This window comes from Rana temporaria, chromosome 2 (assembly GCF_905171775.1).
Source record: "Rana temporaria chromosome 2, aRanTem1.1, whole genome shotgun sequence".
NCBI classification, from domain to species: Eukaryota; Metazoa; Chordata; class Amphibia; order Anura; family Ranidae; genus Rana; species Rana temporaria.
In genome coordinates this window covers 336,174,107-336,194,172 of record NC_053490.1, presented here as the reverse complement: position 1 = coordinate 336,194,172, position 20,066 = coordinate 336,174,107, and positions in this window count along the sequence as shown.

Genomic DNA, 20,066 nt, shown 5'->3' with positions numbered 1-20,066 from the left:
TCTTTTTTTTTTCTTTTAAATAGAGTGGGAAATTTGTAAAACCCCAGTCAGATCTGTACTACTATCTGAGCTGTCAGGAGTTTAAGCCTTCCACTACTCTCCTAACAAACAACAGAATATGGTTATTAATACTCACTGTCATTTTAATTTCCTGGTCCATCCTCACATCAGCAAACTGAGGGTTAACTGTTCCTGATTAACCCTCAGGACCAACTTCTTCCAGTGTAACAGAATCCCTGTCCCCCCTTCCCCCTTGTGTTCTCTTTGGTAGCGGCGACAGGCCACTTAGGGAGGGAAGTAAAGTTGTGCTGACGTGAGGACGGACCAGGAAAGGAAAATTACAGTGAGTATTAATAACAATTTTAAATTTTCCTGGTCATCCTCCCATCAGCACACTATGGGATATATCCAAGCCAATATAGGGTGGGAAAGAAACAACAAAACTTGCCCAATTCCATGCTTCACCACACTTTAATCAATTGGTCAAAAGAGTTGACACTGCCACTGCTCCAAACATTGAAGAGCTAGCGGTGACTATGTCCAATTTGTAGTGTCAAGCAAAAGTTTCACAGAAACTCCAGCTAGCGGTCCTGCATATTTCCTCCACTGGAATCTTTGCCACGGATGCCCACAAAGCTGCCATCCCTCTTGTAGAATGAGCCCGTATAGTCTGCGGGGGAGCAAGGCCCTGTTGCTTGTATGCCAAGAAGATAGTTATTGTGATCCAGTTGGACAAGACCCTTGATAACGCTGCCTACACTTTCTTGGGTCCCGAAGGGAAGATGAACAGGTTATTTTTATTTGCATATCTGTTGTACCCTTTAAAGGTATGTTGATATTAAACCGACCATGTTCAGAAGTCTCAAATCCAACTGGTTCACCTGATCTGGAGGCTGCGTAAAGCAAGTTAGCAGTGACTCCCAGTTTACATGAAACCTTGAGACCACTTTAGAGGCCAAGGCTGAAGCGTATATCAGAATCACTCTGTCCGGATAAATAATGCAGAATGGTTATTCATAGGATAAGGCTAATAACTCCGACACTCTTCTGGCCGTTAGGAAGACCACATTTATTGTTAGAAATTCAAGTGTACATGATTTATCTGGACTGAATGGGGCCTGCAACAGTGCCCTTAGGAACGTGCCCAAGTTGGGAAGAGGTTCTTCCTTGGCGGCCGCACTCTTATTGTGGCTTTGAAGAATTGCTTTATTAAAGACTCATTAGCCCATCTATGTCCTGTGAAGCAGGACAGGGCTAACACTTGAGCTTTAATTGAATTGTATGTTAAGCCTATAGTTAGTTCTGTTTGCAGAAACTCTAAAATATTCGCAATACCTGGAGTTAACAGGGAGAAACTATTCTGTGATGCGAAATCCTCAAATTTTCTCCAAATCCTGGAGTATGTGGCATTTGTTGTAGCCTTCCTTGCCTCCAGTAATGTAGCAATTGCCTCCTCTAAAAGGCCCTGTGCATGCTGTTGGGCCAATTCAACAGCCAGGCCGTCATCTGCAGTCTCCCTGGATTTGGGTGAATCCACTGTCCCTGCTGTAATAGGTCCCTCCTGAGAGGTAGGTGTACTGATGGTGCTGACACCGTCTGCAAGAGCAGAGGAAACCATGACCTCCTAGGCCAGAAGAGACATAATAAAAAGGTCTGGTGTCACCCCAACATCACCTCCATCCCTAATTCAATACATATATACATAGGATTCGTTCCTGGGACTTTGAGTGAGGTGAGTATGGTTAGCCAAAAAACACTTAATGATTGTATAAAAAGTAGATTTATTACAATATGTTGCACATATAAAACACAACAGCAATGAATGCAGGCCGATAAAATATCCATACGATGTGAAAAGAAAACAATCCACATACATGGTAAACAGTTTCACATTCACATTTCACAAGACCGTGCTCACTTTTCAGGGGTAAATTCTTTACTATATCTGTAATATAAGTATTAAATCAAATTAATGTATGTTGCATAAGATTGGCAGGGAGGTGAGTAATCATCGGGGTCAGAGTATAGGACCCCATACTCACCAATGGGCTGGGCCAGGTCACCAGTTCCACAGGAGGCAGCAGCAGCGACAAACAACCAGCGACAAACATCCAGAGCTGAGGAGGTGGAGCAAAAGGTAACCCCGATGGGGAAAAAAAGCAACATAAATTACAGTGTAATGTCAGACCTTCCCCTTGTGGAGGTGTAGCTGGTGTGTGCATAGTCCTGATGTGAATGAGAAAAGCTGCCATGTCAGGCTCCAATTATACCCAACTTCATGTACGAGCAAAGAGGCGTGTGAGCGATGGAGACACTCGTCGCCACTGGGGCCGCAAATGCGCAGTGTCCCCCATTGTTCGAGATGTTCTACACAGCCTAGGTGTAATGACGCCGAAATTGGCACCACCCTATGGGCATGGAAAACATGACATTGATATGTGGGTTGCCCAGCCCGACCACAAAGGCAGAAGGTGCAGCAGGAGATCTGGGAGATCCCCCTTGACACATATCGCAGCTCCCGAGCTGGACGATGGGAACTGCCACTGACAGGGAGCAGCAAGAGGGAACAGGGCCAACCCAAAAACAACCTGCCAGAAGGGTACAATTAGGATGGCATGCACCTCCTCCTTGGCGATCTTCAGCAGGGTCCTCGTGATACATGGGATTGGAGGAAACTGGTACACTAGGGGAACCATCATAAGATCAAGAAGGCGTCCTGGGCTATCACCTCATTGTACCTGAACCTCGCGGAAAACTCTGGCACCTGCGCATTACCTGGTATAGCCATGAGGTCTACATTGGGTGTCCCTCATCTTGCAAAAATTGGTTAAACATAATGTCTGCTGATTGACCATTCTCCACTGCTGGGAAACTTCCAGCTCAGTCGGTCTGCTATCTGCATTTGCCTGCCTGGAATGTACACTGCTGTTAAATCTTCCACATGAGTCTTGGCCCAGTGGAGAATCTTGGTTGACAATTGAAGTAACCTTTAATTCACCCAACAGGGTTCCTTCCTGTCAGGTGAAATATGATACCGTTGTGTACTAGTTGTCTAGTCTGAGTTTGACTTAAGCTCCCTGAATCATCCCTTTGAATGCCATTAGGGCCATGTATGTAGTTCCAGACGATTGCAGTGTCTGGTCTCCGTCATGCTCCACCTGTCTGAAGGCTGGTGTCTGGGGTAATGACAATCAAGTCTCCCAGGCTGGGAGACATGCCCCGTGACAGGGTCTCCAGCAAGGTCCACCAGCTTAGACTCTGCCAGGTCGGTACTGGCATCCAGATCTTCTGGTCCAATGACCAGCCATCCCATTGTCCTAGGAAGGACAGCTGGAGGCTCTCATATGGAACCTTTCCTACTGTACTGACGGGATATCTGTGGTGAACATCCCCAGCATTAGGGATGAGCCGAACATACCCGGGTTTGGTTCGCATCAGAACGTTCGAACAGACCGCGGGTTCGCGCGAACATTTAGAACCCCATTGAAGTCTATGGGACTCGAACGTTCGAATTCAAAAACGATCATTTTAAAGACCAATATTCAATTTAATGTTGGTAAACGTCTTTCAGAACCCGGGTCTTGCCCCAGGGAACATGTATCAATCGAAAAAAATATTTTAAAAACGGACGTTTTTGCGGAGCAGCGATTTTAATGATGTTTAAAGTGAAAAAAAAAAAATGAAAAATTCCTTCAAATATCACACCTGCTGTGTGTCTCTAGTAGTGGCACATGTTTAGAAATGTCCCTGCACAACATTAAATTATTATAAGAACAAAGTAATTTAATACTGGTTGCGCACGTGCTGTCTGGGAACAATATCTCGATTATTTTAGGGGTGGTGGGGGGGTGGCATTATCTTTTTGGGAAAGCAAAATTGTAGAAAAAAGGGCACCCCTCAAACATACTGTAATTGTAGCGCAACAAAGAGCCACGTGCAAAGTATTGCATCAAAAATTGTTATTGGGCGCCCTTGTTACAAAGGGGCATAAAAATGTGTCCGTAGGCGCAACATAACACTGCAACCCCTCCCAATATCTGTAATTGGAGCGCAACAAGGAGCCACGTGCAAAGTATTGCATCAAAAATTGTTATTAGGCGCCCTTGTTACACAGGGGCATAAAAATGTGTCCGTAGGCGCAACATAACACTGCAACCCCTCCCAATATCTGTAATTGGAGCGCAACAAGGAGCCACGTGCAAAGTATTGCATCAAAAATTGTTATTAGGCGCCCTTGTTACACAGGGGCACAAAAATTGTGCCTTAGGCCACGTGCAAAGTATTGCATCAAAAATTGTTATTAGACGCCCCTGTTACACAGGGGCACAAAAATTGTGCCTTAGGCCTTAGGCCACATGCAAAGTATTGCATCAAAAATTGTTATTAGACACCCCTGTTACACAGGGGCACAAAAATTGTGCCTTAGGCCTTAGGCCACATGCAAAGTATTGCATCAAAAATTGTTATTAGACGCCCGTTACACAGGGGCACAAAAATTAGGCCTTAGGCCACGTGCAAAGTATTGCATCAAAAATTGTTATTAGGCGCCCCTGTTAAACAGGGGCAGAAAAATTAGGCCTTAGGCACTGGTGGCGGAGCACAGAAAAACAAAATTTCTTACTAGCTAACAGCATGAAAAGTGAGGAGGAGAAGGATATTCCATCAGCAGCACAACAGGACAGTCACTCAGCATCAGCAGTCTCAAAGGGATCTGATATTTCAACACAAAATTCTTATTCAGTAACATCAGCATCAGGTGCTTGGTAGCCGGTGTTGATCCAAGCCTGATTCATTTTGATGAAGGTCAGTCGATCAACAGAGTCGGTGGAGAGGCGTACCCTGTGATCGGTCACAAAGCCTCCAGCAGCACTGAATGTACGTTCTGAAAGAACACTGGATGCAGGGCAAGCCAGTAGCTCAATTGCGTACTGTGCAAGCTCTGGCCAGTGATCCATCCTCAAGACCCAGTAAGCCAGAGGATTTTTCGTGGGGAAGGTGTCCAAGTCGGATCTTGCCGCTAGGTATTCCCGGACCATGTAAACCAGACGCTGGTGATGGTTGCTGGAACCGGTCAGACCTTGGGGCTGCGGACAAAAAAATTGTCTGAACGCATCGCTCAGACGGCCACCTTCTCCACCGCTCCTTCTCTGACTCACCGAAGCCTCAGCAAGACGTTGTCCAGGGCCAGGTTTTGGTAATCCCCCCGGTTCTGGGAACGCATTGCACAGACCCTTCTGCAAGGCCTCCCGCAGTAGTTTCATTTTCTGCTCCCTCTGCGATGGCAACATAAGATCCGTTACCTTACTCTTGTAGCGTGGATCAAGGAGAGTTGCCAGCCAGTAATGATCCCTCTCCTTGATAGCACGTACACGAGGATCCTTACGCAGGCTTTGCAGAATCAGGGAGGCCATGCAGCGTAGGTTTGCAGAGGCATTCGGGGCACAGTCCTCTGGGTCACTGAGGACGACAGGATCCTCAGCCACCTCATCCCAGCCACGTAAAAGTCCACGTGTTCCTTGGGACTGTAAATGATCCCTTGAAGACTGCTGCTGTTGATGCTGAGTGCTAGGCTCCACCTCCATGCTGCTGATACAATCCTCCTCCTCCTCCTCCTCTTCCTCATCCTCCTCCTCCTCTTCCTGTGTTCCAGGTGGGCAAGCAGGAACAGTGTCTGGATAAAGGGGGCCTTGAGAGGTAAGGAAGTCCTCCTCTTCCTCCCTCTGTTCTGCCTCAAGGGCCCTGTCCATTATTCCACGTAGGGTGTGCTCCAACATGTGAATAAGCGGGACAGTCTCACTGATGCATGCACTGTCACTGCTCACCATCCTCGTGGCCTCCTCAAATGGTGACAGGACAGTGCATGCATCCCTGATCAAGGCCCACTGGCGTGGTGAAAAAAACCCAAGCTCCCCTGAGCCAGTTCTGCTGCCATATTGGCACAGGTACTCATTGATGGCCCTCTGCTGCGTGTGCAGCCGCTGCAGCATGGCCAACGTAGAGTTCCATCTGGTGGGCATGTCACAGATTAGGCGGTTCTTGGGCAGGTTGTATTCCCTCTGGAGGTCTGTCAGCCGAGCAGTGGCATTATATGACCTCCGGAAATGCACACAGACTTTCCTGGCCTGCCTCAGGACATCCTGTAAGCCAGGGTACCTGCCCAAGAACCGCTGCACCACCAAATTGAGAACATGTGCAAAACAGGGCACATGGGTGAGTTTTCCACGTCGCAGGGCAGAGAGGAGGTTGGTGCCATTATCGCTGACCACCATTCCAGGCTTCAGCTGGCGTGGCGTCAACCACCTCTGAGCCTGCCCCTGCAGAGCTGAAAGAACCTCTTCCCCAGTGTGGCTCCTGTCTCCCAAGCACACCATCTCTAGGACCGCATGGCATCTCTTGGCCTGCATTCCTGCGTAGCCCGTCGTACGCCTACGGAGCACGGCTGGTTCTGAGCCAACATCACCACAGGAAGAGGCCACAGAGGAAGAAGAAGAGGAGGGGGTGGAGGAGAGAGGTGTGTCACAAGCAGTTGTAGTGTTTTGGAGGCGTGGTGGTGGAACAACCTCCAAAACTACTGTGCCTTGACCTGCGTCCTTCCCAGCTGCCAGCAGAGTCACCCAATGGGCCGTAAAAGACAGGTAACGTCCCTGTCCATGCCTGCTGGACCATGAGTCAGCGGTAAGATGCACCTTACCACTGACCGCCCTGTCCAGCGAGGTATGGACATTGCCTTCCACATGCCGGTAGAGAGCCGGAATCGCCTTCCGTGAAAAAAAGTGGCGTTTGGGTACTTGCCACTGAGGTACTGCACATTCCACAAACTCACGGAAGGGGGCAGAATCTACCAACTGAAAAGGTAGCAGTTGAAGTGCTAGCAATTTTGCTAAGCTAGCATTCAACCGCTGGGCATGTGGATGGCTGGGAGCGTACTTCTTTTGGCGCTGCAGCAGCTGGGGCAGGGAAATTTGTCTGGTAATATCAGTAGATTGGCCGGATGTACTACCACTACTACGTTGTGACACACCTATTTCTACACCTTCGGTGCAGGCTGCAGAGAGGACTAGGGGTCTAGTGGGGTTTGAGGTCACAGAAGGGCAAGGGGAGGACCGCTTTGGTCTTTGGTGTGGGTCTTTCTGGTATGCCTGCCAACGAGCTGCATGGCAGGTCGACATATGTCTGGACAAGCATGTGGTGCCCAAGCGGGTGATGTTTTGGCCACGCGAGATACGCTTGAGACATATGTTGCAAACAGCAAAGGTAGCATCTGATGGACAGGTTTCAAAAAAGGCCCACACCAAAGAACTTTTGCTGTACCGTTGAGACACAGCAGCGCCACGTAATGCAGTTGGTGTACTGCCCTTAAGCTGACCCCTGGAGGGCTTCCTGCCTCTTTGAAGATGTGCCTGTGCCTCGTCCTCTTCCTCCTCCTCCTCTCTCCTACCAGGCACCCAGGTAGAGTCAATGACCTCATCATCCCCTCCCTCCTCATCATCACTGGCGACAACCTGGCAGTATGCTCCAGCTGGGGGAACATCACTCCCAGATTGTTGTCCCTCTCGGCCACCCCCTCTCCCTGGGCTCACATCAATGCCTTCCTCTATCAGTGTTCCGTCATCGGAGTCTTCAAAACGCTGTGCATCTTCAGCTAGCATGTACCCAACACTGTGTTGAAACAGTTCGGGGGACTCCTCAGGAGGACACGGTGGGACTAGGGAAGGATTGTGTGATCCCATTGTGCAGAGGGTAGAGGACGCCTTGGCAGCTGCTTTGCCAGACAAACTATAATCAGTCTGTGTGAGAGAGGATGAGGAGGATGAGGACGGCTTGGTCATCCACTCAACTAATTTCTCAGCATGTTGAGGCTCAACACGGCCAGCTCCCGAAAAGAAGGACGAGCGGCCACGGCCACGTGCTGAAGAGGATGCACCACATCCATCACCAGCGTTACCTCTAGATGCAGAGCCTGCTTGCCCTCGTGACTCTCTGCCTCTCTTTGTCCTTCCAGCCATAGTTATGCGTTCAGGTGTTATGTAACAAAATAGTCGCTGTCACACCGACTGCGTTCAGATGGTATTAAACAGCAACCACACAGTAAGAGCGACTTGGCTCAAGTGTAAAGTAACAAAATAGTCGCTGTCACACCGAATGCGTTCAGATGGTATTAAACAGCAACCACACAGTAAGAGCGACTTGGCTCAAGTGTAAAGTAACAAAATAGTCGCTGTCACACCAACTGCGTTCAGATGGTATTAAACAGCAACCACACAGTAAGAGCGACTTGGCTCAAGTGTAAAGTAACAAAATAGTCGCTGTCACACCGACTGCGTTCAGATGGTATTAAACAGCAACCACACAGTAAGAGCGACTTGGCTCAAGTGTAAAGTAACAAAATAGTCGCTGTCACACCGACTGCGTTCAGATGGTATTAAACAGCAACCACACAGTAAGAGCGACTTGGCTCAAGTGTAAAGTAACAAAATAGTCGCTGTCACACCGACTGCGTTCAGATGGTATTAAACAGCAATCACACAGTAAGAGCGACTTGGTTCAAGTGTAAAGTAACAAAATAGTCGCTGTCACACCAACTGCTTTCAGATGGTATTAAACAGCAACCACACAGTAAGAGCGACTTGGCTCAAGTGTAAAGTAACAAAATAGCCGCAGTGACACCAACTGCCTTTAGTTGCTATTAAACAGCACGCACGCAGTAATAGCGACTGCGGTCAAATGCGATTTAACAGCACGCACGCAGTGACACCAACTGCCTTTAGTTGCTATTAAACAGCACGCACGCAGTAATAGCGACTGCGGTCAAATGCGATTTAACAGCACGCACGCAGTGACACCAACTGCCTTTAGTTGCTATTAAACAGCACGCACGCAGTAATAGCGACTGCGTTTCTGTGCAATTCAATAGCCCAGTTGCATTAACAGCGACTGCGCTTCTGTGCAAATAAATTGCACACGTGCAGTAACAGGTAATGCGTCTGTGTGTGCAATTAACTAGCACACGTTAAATAACACAGAATAATTATATTTAAAGTAAATCCCTAATGCAGGCAATACAACACGTTAGAGCGCTGCATGTAGAACAATCTCCTGCCTGATAAACTAGCTGAGCTGTACAGTTTATAAATATATTGACAACGCCTAAGGATGTGAATATATTCTCTACAAACTGTACTTTTAACTATACTGACTACACTTCCTACTCTATCTATCTATCTATCTATCTATCTATCTATCTATCTATCTATCTATCTATCTATCTATCTATCTATCTATCTAGTTAAGACACTGTGTCTCTATCTCTCTATCTCTCTCTGTCTGACTGACTGATCTTCTCTAGAACCGCCAACACACTACACTAGGCAGCCGTGCAGGCTGCCTTTTATAGTGGGGGGCGTGTACTAATCCCCCTGAGCCATAATTGGCCAAAGCCACCCTGGCTTTGGCCAATTATGGCTCTTCGTTTTTTGAGCGCTGTGATTGGGCAAGCATGCGGGACATACAGCATGCTTGGCCAATCATCAGCGCTCAACGCCCCAGTGAATTATGGGACGTTTAGTGTCATTCGAATTTGGCGCGAACGACCCGTTTTGTTCGATTTTCGACGAACGATCGAACGACCGATGTTCGATTCGAACATAGGTTTGAATCGAACGCGGAGCTCATCCCTACCCAGCATCATCATGCAGTCTCTTGCCAACAGCTTGAGCTATGACTAAGCACCATGAAAAGGCGTGAAATGCGTTAGCTGGTTTCCATGTTTTTCCCTTTACATGAAGCGTCAGAGCCTCCATCACCCTGAAGACACAGGCTTTCAGCTCGGCCACTTTACAATATGGCAGAAGAATCTGACCTGACTAAATACTTCATCTGTTGGAGAGGAATAAGATTGCTCTTTTGACTGTTTATCAGCCATCCAAAGCTGGTCAGAACCGCTAACATCTCATCTCACTGTAGCACCAGCTGCTCGCTTGAATGTGCCAAGACCAGAATGTCATTTAGATAATGATTTTTTTTTATCCCCTACAACCCAATAAATGTTATGGTCGCCAACAGGATCTTGGAGAAAACTCTGGGTGCTGTATTGATCCGGAAGGGAAGACATTTGAACTTATAGTGTTTTTCCTCTACTGAATCTGAAGTACCTTTAATGGTGTTTGTAAATCGGGACATTTAATAGGCATCTGCCAAATCGATTAAGATGAGCCAATCTCCTAGTTGAACCACTGATGATATTATATATATTGACTCCATCCTGAATCTTTTGGGAATGATGAATGATGAATTGATTCAGGGACCAACACTGGTCTGAGCTCTCTGGATGCTTTGGGTACCAGGTATATCGGAGAGTATACTCCCTTCTCCTGGCACTCCTGTGGCACTGACATAATTGCTTGTTTCGGAGATAATTTGGCAATGTATTGCTGCAAACACTTGCGTTTCCTCTGATCCTGTGGATAATGTGTTCAGACAAAGATATTCAGAGATTTCTTTTGAAATTTTATTTTGTATCCATGTTTTACGGTCTGTCGGATCCAACTGTCCTTCACCTTCTCTGTCTATTTCCTCCAGTATCTTCTCAATCTGGCTGCAACTTGGAGGGTTTGGACGAATTCACTGGTAAAGATTTTCCAGTCTTTTTTGCAGCCTGCGCTAGACTTCACCTTCCGCAGGAAGGAGCTTTGTGTCCCCCTCTATTGGGGTCTGGTATATTCCCGGCCTGGACTGTATGATCTGGCCTTTGCGGTCCCTTCTGGTATCGAACTGGCCTGACCGGAATAGTTGCTGTCTTTTCATTGATGTTTTAGGTAATAGGCCAGATTTTTCACCTGTGACCCGTTTGATTGCCTCTTCTAGGGTCTTTCTGAACAGAATCGTGCTGTTATATGGAATGTTGCATAACACCTGTTTAGATGCAACATCTGCTGTCCAATGTGGAAGCCACAGCAACCTTTTTGCAGTCATTGCATGTGCCATTAGCCCAGCTAGTAATCTTACTAGATCTATGGAAGACTCGGCTAGGAAAGCTGATCTCCTCCAGAGCCTCAATGACTTTAGTTGTCTCCACTCCAGCATGCAGTGCCATCTCCACATTCGTAACTAAGACCTTTAAGGCCCTTGAGCTCAATGTTTTAGCTCCGGCAATAGCGTAGATCTTTTTAAGTTCGGCATCCGTCTTTCTATCCAGTGGATCCCTAAATGTGGTGGAATCCTCCAGAGGAAGAGAGACATGCCTTTCAAGGTACTGTAGGGCTGCATCTACCCCTGGCGCCAATTTCAAGAAAGTGGATCAGAGGGATTGAATGGATAGAGATTAGCTAAATGATTTTGGATTCTTGCCTTTCTCTCTGGCTTCCCCCATTCGTTCTACATTAATGTCCAGATTTCCATCATGAATGGAAATGAGGCCCCTTGCTTCCTTAAACATGGAAAAAATCTCTGAACCTTCTCTGGAGGTTTAGAGTCCTGATCCCACTCTTTGGCCTCCTTTATGGCTGTAAAGTATGGCTCAATCAGACGGAGATCGAACAAATGTTCAGGCATGTCCTCTGCTTCTGACAATGAGCCTGATAAGATCTCACAGTTCCTTGGATTTTTTACCTTGATCTGTGGAGGTAACCGCTTTAGGTTCTTCTCTAGAACAGGCAACGCTAGAGGGTAGCTGTATGCTTTTGGCCACTGCCGCATGAATATACTCTTTGACCACATCTTGCATGCATTTGGTACATAGAAGCTTCCCAACAACAGCAGGTGCCGTGCAAGCTCAGCAGAGGCCATCTGCTGGTCCCCGGTCTGCCTTGGTTCTACTGCTGGAGTTTTACTGCAGCTTGGACCACTTGGAGATCGATCCCTCCATTTGGAATGGGACCCTGGTTGCAGGTACTTAGAATGGTGGTGGGACTTTTCGCTTCGAGAATATCTGTCTTTTTTTAGGGCTTCTGCTCCTAAAAAGATTAAGCAACACATTACTCACGTGTGCTGCACTCTTCTACACTTCAAGTCCCCTGTAGACCCCTCCTACCTTTTCGCAGAGTTTCATGCCTACATTAGCGAGCTCATGGCTAAGGACAGAAGCAAAAAGAGGCTTTTTAGAAACAGATGAATTCCTGTAATTCTCACAGTAAGTGAGAAAAAATATATTTTAATGGAGAATCTCTACATATCACTTATATTAACCAATGTTTGCCCTATCGTCATATAAAGGTGCCTCCACCAGCACGTATATTATCATTGTATCAACATTGTATCAACACCTTGTATTAATTAATAAACTTTTTATAATAGTGTTAATTAAACTGTTCAAAACATTGTTAAAGCGGAGGTCCCACGGAAAAAATATATATATTAAAAGCCAGCAGCTACAAATACTGCAGCTGCTTCCCTTCTGCGCATTCGTGAGCAGCACGGCCCGTCCTCAATGATCCCCGCTGTCTCCTGGGACCAGTGTGTTTCCCAGAAGACAGCAGGGGGGTGCAAATTATACAGGTATCAGCACCCCCTCCCCCCTGAAAGGTGCCAAATGTGACACCGGAGGGGAGGAGGGTACGGAAAAGCAGAGTTCACTTGTTGTGTGGACTTTCGCTTTAAATGCATGTGTGGCAGAGTTAGAAAATGTATATAGATCGTCTTTGAGTAACTGTATCATTGTATATTTTTTTTCTTCACCTTCAAGAATGGCATAAAAAGTGTTCTCTATAAACAAATCAAATTGTACTCAACAGAATGACAGACTCTACTCAGATTTTAGGACTTGGGTTGAGAGAATCCAGTGATTGCAGATTGCTCTTATCCCCAGCAGTCCTGGGGACATTGTATACATATGGCTACGTGGTGCAAATGTTAGCACAAGTCTATGTATTCAAAAGTGATATAAATAGATAAATTGGTATATTACAGTGGATTTTGGTATATACAGTTTCTCACAAAAGTGAGTACACCCCTCAAATTTTTTGAAATATTTTAATATATCTTTTCATGTGACAACACTATAAAAATGACACTTTGCTACAATGTAAAGTAGTGAGTGTACAGCTTGTATAACAGTATACATTTGCTGTCATCTCAAAATAACAAGACACACCCTGTTTCTTTTTTTAATAACATGTTATATTTACCTCCACTGTGCAGCAGTTCATTGGGACATACTAAAACATTTAATGTGAAAATGGCTTAATGTAGCTTAACAAGCAAAAAAGTGCCTAAACCTCAATCAATTGCCCTGAAACTTTGTACAGCCTAAAATCTCGACCTTCCAAACCTATCCTATACGTTTTGTGCAATTTGGTGTTCCAGAAGGCAAACTAGGGACATTAAGCTTGTTTTTTGGGGAGCTTAATGTGGCTTAACGTACAAAAAAGACCTTAAATGTTAACCAATTTCTCCAAAACTTCACACAATAGAAGACTCTATCTATGCCAACATATTCTGAAAATTTCAGCTCAATTGGTTTATCACACCAAAAGTTATTCACATTAAGCTATATTTTACAATACTAAAACATTTAATGGGAAATTGGCTTAATGTAGCTTAATGAGCAATAAAGTACCTTAACCTTAATCAATTGCCCTGAAACTTTGCACAGCGTAAGATCTTAACATTCCAAACCTATCCTATGCGTTTTGTGCGATTTCGTGTTCCACAAGGCAAACTAGGGACAATAAACTTGTTTTTTTGAGAGCTTAACGTACAAAAAAGACCTTAAATGTTAACCAATTTCCCCAAAACTTCACACCATAGACGGATCTATCCATGCCAACATATTCTGAACATTTCAGCTCATTTGGTTAATCACACCAAAAGTTATTCACATTAAGCCAATTTTACATTTAATATGAAATTGGCTTAATGTAGCTTAATGTAGCTTAACGAGCAAAAAAGTGCCTAAACCTCAATCAATTGCCCTGAAACTTTTCACAGCTTAAGATCTCAACATTCCAAACCTATCCTATGCGTTTAGTGCGATTTGGTGTTCCACAAGGCAAACTAGGGACATTAAGCTTGTTTTTTTGAGAGCTTAACGTACAAAAAAGACCTTAAATGTTAACCAATTTCCCCAAAACTTCACACCATAGACGGATCTATCCATGCCAACATATTCTGAACATTTCAGCTCACTTGGTTAATCACACCAAAAGTTATTCACATTAAGCCAATTTTACATTTAATGTGAAATTGGCTTAATGTAGCTTAATGTAGCTTAACGAGCAAAAAAGTGCCTAAACCTCAATCAATTGCCCTGAAATGTTGTACAGCCTAAGATCTCGACCTTCCAAACCTATCCTATAAGTTTTGTGCAATTTGGTGTTCCACAAGGAAAACTAGGGACATTAAGCTTGTTTTTTGGGGAGCTTAATGTGGCTTAACGTACAAAAAAGACCTTAAATGTTAACCAATTTCCCCAAAACTTCACACCATAGAAGGCTCTAGCCATGCCAACATATTCTTCAGCTCACTTGGTTAATCACATCAAAAGTTATTCACATTAAGCTGTATTTTACAATGCTAAAACATTTAATGTGAAATTGGCTTAATGTAGCTTAACGAGCAAAAAAGTGCCTAAACCTCAATCAATTGCCCTAAAACTTTGCACAGCTTAAGATCTCAACATTTCAAACCTATCTTATGCGTTTGGTGCGATTTGGTGTTCCACAAGGCAAACTAGGGACATTAAGCTTGTTTTTTTGAGAGCTTAACGTACAAAAAAAGACCTTAAATGTTAACCAATTTCCCCAAAACTTCACACCATAGAAGGATCTATCCATGCCAACATATTCTGAACATTTCAGCTCACTTGGTTAATCACACCAAAAGTTATTCACATTAAGCCAATTTTACATTTAATGTGAAATTGGCTTAATGTAGCTTAATGTAGCTTAACGAGCAAAAAAGTGCCTAAACCTCAATCAATTGCCCTGAAATGTTGTACAGCCTAAGATCTCGACCTTCCAAACCTATCCTATAAGTTTTGTGCAATTTGGTGTTCCACAAGGAAAACTAGGGACATTAAGCTTGTTTTTTGGGGAGCTTAATGTGGCTTAACGTACAAAAAAGACCTTAAATGTTAACCAATTTCCCCAAAACTTCACACCATAGAAGGCTCTAGCCATGCCAACATATTCTTCAGCTCGCTTGGTTAATCACATCAAAAGTTATTCACATTAAGCTGTATTTTACAATGCTAAATCATTTAATGTGAAATTGGCTTAATGTAGCTTAACGAGCAAAAAAGTGCCTAAACCTCAATCAATTGCCCTAAAACTTTGCACAGCTTAAAGCGGGGGTTCACCCTTAGAGGGCACTTTTTCCCCTTAGATTCCTGCTCGTTTTCTGTAGGGGAATCGGCTATTTGTTTTAAAATATGTGCAGTACTTACCCGTTTACGAGATGCATCCTCTCCGTCGCTTCCGGGTATGGGCTGCGGGAATGGGCGTTCCTTCTTGATTGACAGTCTTCCGAGAGGCTTCCGACGGTCGCATCCATCGCGTCACGATTTTCCGAAAGGAGCCGAACGTCGGTGCGCAGGCGCAGTATAGAGCCGCACCGACGTTCGGCTTCTTTCGGCTACGAGTGACGCGATGGATGCGACCGCCGGAAGCCTCTCGGAAGACTGTCAATCAAGAAGGAACGCCCGCTCCCGAAGACCCATACCCGGAAGCGACGGAAGAAGATGCAGCTCGAAAACGGTAAGTACGGATCATATTTTAATACAAATAGCCGATTCCCCTAGACCGAACGAGCAGGAATCTAAGGGGAGAAAAAAAAAAATTAATACATGGTTGAACTCCCGCTTTAAGATCTCAAAATTCCAAACCTATCTTATGCGTTTAGTGCGATTTGGTGTTCCACAAGGCAAACTAGGGACATTAAGCTTGTTTTTTTAAGAGTTTAACGTACAAAAAAGACCTTAAATGTTAACCAATTTCCCCAAAACTTCACCCTATAGAAGGTTTTATCCATGCCAACATAATCAGAACATTTCAGCTCATTTGGTTAATCACACCAAAAGTTATTCACATTAAGCTATATTTTACAATGCTGAAACATTTAATGTGAAATTTGCTTAATGTAGCTTAATGAGCAAACAAGTGCCTAAACCTCAATCAATTGCCCTGAAACTTTGTACAGCCCAAGATCCCAACTTCCCAAACTTATCCAAGAAGTTTTGTGTGATTCGGTGTTCCACAAAGCAAATTAGCGACATTAAGCTCCTTTTTTAAGGAGCTTAATTTAGTTTAACGTACAAAATAAAGACCTTAAATTTTAACCAATTTCCCCAAAACTTCACACAATAGAAGACTCTATCCATGCCAACAAATTCTGAAAAGTTCAGCTTATTTGGTTAATCACACCAAACGTTATTCACATTAAAGCGGTAGTTCACCCCCCCGACACATTTTACCATTGAGACAGGCATTGTAGCGCGAGCTACAGTATGCCTGTCCCGATTTTTTTAACCCCGGACTCACCTTGTAATCCGACATCGTAGGTTTCGGCTCCCGCGGGGAATGGGCGTGCCTATGGAGAGGGAGGATGATTGACGGCCGGCCCTGGCACGTCACTCTCCCCGAAGACAGCCGGAGTAGGTCTCGGCTCTTCACGGCGCCTGCGCACAGGCTATGCGCACGCGTCGTGAAGACCAAGCCTATTTCGGCTATTTCCGGAGAAGCGTGACGCGCCAGAGCCGGCCGTCAATCATCCTCCGTCTCCATAGGCACGCCCATTCCCCGGTATCTTCGATGGACGACTACAAGGTGAGTACGGGGGTAAAAAATTTGGGACAGGCATACTGTAGCTCGCGCTACAATGCCTGATTTTAAGGTAAAAGAAAAAAAATATATTTTTTTTTGGTCGATAGGGTGAACCCCCGCTTTAAGCTATATTTTGCCCTTCCCTGTCTCAGTGCCCAACAATTCAGCAGCTGTCAAAATAAATAAAAAAAGAAGCAGGCTGACAAAGTTTATCAACAAACACTTCACAGAAAGTTACATTGAAACATTGTATCAATTGTAATGCTCTGTGTTCTGAACCTATATAGGGATGAACTTTGATTTGCATGTGAAGAGAGTTAAAGCAACCACAACCAATTAAACGTTCCTCTGTTGAACCCCTTATTAACCCTTTAGTTTTCTCTAATCAGCACTGATTAACTCTATATTCTATATTTTTTTCTTTTCTTTTTTATTTATCTAATAGTTAAACTTATTTTTTGGGTTGTTGTTTGCTTTGCTTATTAATATTTTTTACAACTTTATACATATATTTACTGCTGAAAAAAATGCCTTTTGTTTAGTTTTATTACATTAAATTGTCTAAGGATTGCAAAAAAAAAAAAATATTGTTGCAGGACAATATTCACAGAAAGAAAGCCTTGTTTGACCTTAAATAAAAATTGTATGTATTACGGTGTTATCTTAAAGCGGAGTTACACATAAAAATGGAATTTCCATTTTTCGGAATCCTCCCCCACTCTGTCACATTTGACACCTTTCAGGGGGAGGGGGAAGCTGATACCTGTCTAATACAGGTATTTTGCTCCCACTCCTGGGCATAGATAGCCGCAGTAGCCGCGGATATCTACGCCATGTCCGGCGCCTCCTCCGTCCCCCCGCTGTCTTCTGGGAGACACACAGGTCCCAGAAGACAGCAGGGACCAGTGGGATCGCGCAGAGCGACTCGAGCTTGCGCAGTAAAGAGCCAGGCTGTGAAGCTGCAAGGCTTCACTTCCTGATTCCCTTACCAAAGATGGCGGCGCCTCCACCCGAGAGCCAAGTGACAGATGGAGAAGAGAGAGGCGGCTCGGCTCGAGTGCCCCATAGCAAGCTGCTTGCTGTGGGGGCAGTTGGCAGGAGGGAGCGGCCAGGAGCGCCAGGGAGGGAACTGAGAATAGAAGGATCAGAACTGCTCTGTGAAAAAAACACTGTACAGAGGAGGTACAGTATCTCACAAAAGTAAGTACACCCCTCACATTTTTGTAAATATTTTATCTTTTCATGTGACAACACTGAAGAAATGTCCTTTAAGAGCCATAGCAGGCGTGTGCCCACTGCACGGTGAGGGACCCAATGCGCATGGCCAGCAGGCGCGTTCGCCACCGTAACCAGCAATTGCAGGCATGAGAGCCAGGATGGGGATTTGTGTGTGTAAACACACAAATCTCTGTTCTGACAGGGGAGGAGAGACAGATTGTCTATTCCTACTAAGGAGGAACAAAGATCTGGCTCCCCTTCTTGTCATTCCCATCCCCTCACAGTTAGAAACACACTAAGGACACATTTAACCCCTTGATCACCCCCCAGTGTTAACCCCTTCTCTGCCAGTGACATTTGCACAGTAATTAGAGCATTTTTATAGCACTGATCACTTTATAAATGTCAATGGTTCCAGAAAAGTGTCAAAAGTGTCCAATCAGCTCACTGACATTACTAGCAAAAAAAAAATAATTCCATAAAAATGCCATAAATCTATTCCCTATTTTGTAAACGCTATAACTTTTCCCAAACCAAACAATATAAGCTTATTGCTATTTTTTTTTACCAAAAATATGTATAAGAATACATATTGGCCTAAACTGATGAAGAAATTGTTTATAAAACATTTTTTGGGGATATTTATTTTAGCAAAAAGTAAATTCGCTCTTTTTTTGTTTATAGCGCAAAAAATTAAAACCGCAGTGATGAGCAAATACCACCAAAATAAAGATCTATTTGTGCGATAAAAGGACGTCAATTTTGTTTGGGTACAACGTCGCACGACCATGCAGTTGTCAGTTAATGTTAAAGTGGTTAATCAATAGCTTTGAAACTTTGCACAACCAAAGTTTAAGGGCCCTTTCACACGTACGGACCGTATGTCCGCATTTTCATCCGTCCGTTTGCGGATGAAAACGGGACATACATTGGTCCCTATGTGATTACGGGTGTCAGCGGATGAACATCTGCTGACACCCGTAATTTGTCCGCCTCCGCAAAGATCCGCATTTGCAGATGAAAGAAACGCGGAGGAAACACAGGGCGGTCCCTGCACAGTGTGCGGAGACCGCCCTGTCAGCTGCCAGCTCAGCGGGGATTTTACAGAGATCCCCGCTCATTACTGATCCGCTCCGTGTGAAAGGGCCCTTAATCTTCCCAACCCTATCCTGAAAGTTTTATGGATTTTGGTTTCCCACAAGGGAAATGATTGACATTTAGCTTAACCACTTCCATACCGGGCCTATTCTGGCACTACTCTCCTTTATATAAAAATCATAATTTTTTTGCTAGAAGATTACACAGAACCCCCAAATATTATATATATTTTTTTTAGCAGACACCCTAGGGAATAAAGTGGCAGTCATTGCAACTTTTTGCCTCGCACGGTATTTGCGCAATAATTAAAAAATAACAAAACAGTAAAAGTTAGCCCAATTTTTTTAGACCCCCCTACGATACAGACCCCCCCTACAAAACAGTCCCGCCTACAAAACAGACCTCCCCCCTACAATACAGCCTCCCCTACAGTGCAGACCCCCCTAAAACAGTGCAGACACCCCCCCCTTCAGACCCGTAATGCACCTCGCTCGGCTCAGATGATCAGCGCGCCACGTGCTGCACACACAGCAATTGTAGACTACACGGAGGAGGGGGAGGAGGCACGGCTTCACTCTGCTCGGCTGGGTGACTGCGAGACAGTCACAGCCGAGACTTATCAGAGCCGCAGCACGGCCACGAGAGAAGGGGATCTTTGCGGCCGGGTCCCGGGTCTGCCGATGGGATGGGTATCACTCGGGTGCGGCTCGCACCCCCCCTGCAAAGCTAGGCGGCTTCAGTCTGCTGTGTGTTACCTAGGCTGCCTCCCTGTCACCACGCCATGCTGCCCGCTGTCTCTGCCAAGTCTTCAGTCACGGAGGGGGGCACCGGCCTGACACCCCCTGGTGTGGCACGCCCCCCCCCGCCCCCGACTTAGTACGCCACTGCATTATGCTCTTTTTACACTAAGCCACATGTTTTAGGGTTGTAAAATGTGACTGACATTTGGTGTGATTAACCAAATGAGCTGAAATTTCAGAATATGTTGGCATGGAT